The following is a 2,500-nucleotide window of genomic DNA, read 5'->3' as shown; positions in this document are numbered from 1 at the left end:
TAATATGTGTGTGTGTGTGTGTGTGTGTGTGTCGGTGTCAGTCAGTGAGTCAGTGTCTCTCTCTCTCCTCTCTCTCTCTCACACTCAGAGCTGCTGTGGAAGGAAACTTTTTTAAAAAGAACTTGCTTATTGAAAGAAAGATGTGTCTCAAGCTGTCGGGCCCTGTCCATTGTCATGTCAATGGCAGGACTGCTTTCACCAGGAACCCGGTTTTCTGGGTCAGAGGTTCCAGGGGACCTGTTTTGTGCGGACTTCCCTGTGTCCGTCCCTCCCTGCCTGCCTTCCCCCCAGGACTTCCTTCTGAACACCTTTGTCGTTTGAGCGAGGGCCAAAAGCCTGCCTGTGAAAGGGAAGGATCAGCCGGTCAGCCCCCTGTTGGTCGCTGCTGCCAGTGCAGCAGGCGTGCGTGTGTCCTCGGCCTCGTGTCCAGGTCCCTCAGGGACTTGAGGCAGCTCTCCCCGGTGGTCTTGTGGTCAGGACCGGGCTTCGAATCCCGGTCGGGGGGGATGACTTTCTGCTGCAGATTAATTGGCACCTCTGAAAGAAAGTCTCCCCTCCTGAGCGTAAAGCTCCACCCTCACCACCACCACCGCCGCCTTTTCCACCCCTTGACAAACGGACAGACAGACAGACAGACAGTCAGTCAGTCCAGTTCGGGAGCGCAGCTTTCATTTGGAAGCAGACCCTGCTTGTTTCAAGTCAACGACGCCAAGTTATTTTGCACTTTGAATTATATCGCTACGTGCGAGCGGCACTCAGCCTTGGAGAAGAAAAAAATACCACTGAGCTGAGAAAGTTCTTTTTAAAACGGTTTCCTTCCACAGCAGCTCTGAGTGAGAGAGAGAGAGAGAGAGAGAGATATCAGCTTTATTCTCAGTAATAATACACACACACACACACACACACACACACACACACTGGGAAAGAGCTGTTTTTCCTTTTGAATATCTCCCCACAGGGAGCTGCACCGTTCCCAGAAACACTGCAATACTGGGTCGATGCGTGGAGTGGACGGAGCAAGCCCCTATTCCATCTCCCTGTTCTAAAAATCAATTAAAAATAATAATAAATAATATGTGTGTGTGTGTGTGTGTGTGTGTGTGTGTGTCGGTGTCAGTATCAGTCAGTCAGTCAGTGTCTCTCTCTCTCTCTCACTCAGAGCTGCTGTGGAAGGAAACTTTTTTAAAAAGAACTTGCTTATTGAAAGAAAGATGTGCCTCAAGCTGCCGGGCCCTGTCCATTGTCATGTCAATGGCAGGACTGCTTTCACCAGGAACCCGGTTTTGTGGGTCAGAGGTTCCAGGGGACCTGTTTTGTGCGGACTTCCCTGTGTCCGTCCCTCCCTGCCTGCCTTCCCCCCAGCACTTCCTGCTGAACACCTTTGTCGTTTGAGCGAGGGCCAAAAGCCTGCCTGTGAAAGGGAAGGATCAGCCGGTCAGCCCCCTGTTGGTCGCTGCTGCCAGTGCAGCAGGCGTGCGTGTGTATTCGGCCTCGTGTCCAGGTCCCTCAGGGACTTGAGGCAACTCTCCCCGGTGGTCTCGTGGTCAGGACCGGGCTTCGAATCCCGGTCGGGGGGGATGGCTTTCTGCTGCAGATTAATTGGCACCTCTGAAAGAAAGTCTCCCCTCCTGAGCGTAAAGCTCCACCCTCACCACCACCGCCGCCTTTTCCACCCCTTGACAAACAGACAGACAGACAGACAGACAGACAGACAGTCAGTCCAGTTCGGGAGCGCAGCTTTCATTTGGAAGCAGACTCTGCTTGTTTAAAGTCAACGACGCCAAGTTATTTTGCACTTTGAATTATATCGCTACGTGCGAGCGGCACTCAGCCTTGGAGAAGAAAAAAATACCACTGAGCTGAGAAAGTTCTTTTTAAAACGGTTTCCTTCCACAGCAGCTCTGAGTGAGAGAGAGAGAGAGAGAGAGATATATCAGCTTTATTCTCAGTAATAATACACACACACACACACACACACACACACACACACACACAGAGACACTGGGAAAGAGCTGTTTTTCCTTTTGAATATCTCCCCACAGGGAGCTGCACCGTTCCCAGAAACACTGCAATACTGGGTCGATGCGTGGAGTGGACAGAGCAAGCCCCTTTTCCATCTCCCTGTTCTAAAAATCAATTTAAAATAATAATAAATAATATGTGTGTGTGTGTGTGTGTGTGTCGGTGTCAGTATCAGTCAGTGAGTCAGTGTCTCTCTCTCTCTCTCCCTCACACTCAGAGCTGCTGTGGAAGGAAACTTTTTTAAAAAGAACTTGCATATTGAAAGAAAGATGTGTCTCAAGCTGCCGGGCCCTGTCCATTGTCATGTCAATGGCAGGACTGCTTTCACCAGGAACCCGTTTTTCTGGGTCAGAGGTTCCAGGGGACCTGTTTTGTGCGGACTTCCCTGTGTCCGTCCCTCCCTGCCTGCCTTCCCCCCAGGACTTCCTTCTGAACACCTTTGTCGTTTGAGCGAGGGCCAAAAGCCTGCCTGTGAAAG

General features: G+C 51.1%; 2 pseudogenes; both read right to left on the bottom strand.

Annotated features, from left to right (window-relative positions):
* Positions 1–957: 957 nt before the first annotated feature.
* LOC137319460 (U2 spliceosomal RNA) lies at positions 958–1,074 on the bottom strand (annotated as a pseudogene).
* Positions 1,075–2,041: 967 nt separating this feature from the next.
* Positions 2,042–2,158, bottom strand: LOC137319438 (U2 spliceosomal RNA; annotated as a pseudogene).
* Positions 2,159–2,500: the final 342 nt, after the last annotated feature.

The sequence above is a fragment of the Heptranchias perlo genome, unplaced genomic scaffold (genome assembly GCF_035084215.1).
Source record: "Heptranchias perlo isolate sHepPer1 unplaced genomic scaffold, sHepPer1.hap1 HAP1_SCAFFOLD_849, whole genome shotgun sequence".
Taxonomy (NCBI): Eukaryota; Metazoa; Chordata; class Chondrichthyes; order Hexanchiformes; family Hexanchidae; genus Heptranchias; species Heptranchias perlo.
This window is presented reverse-complemented; position numbering and strand designations above follow the sequence as displayed.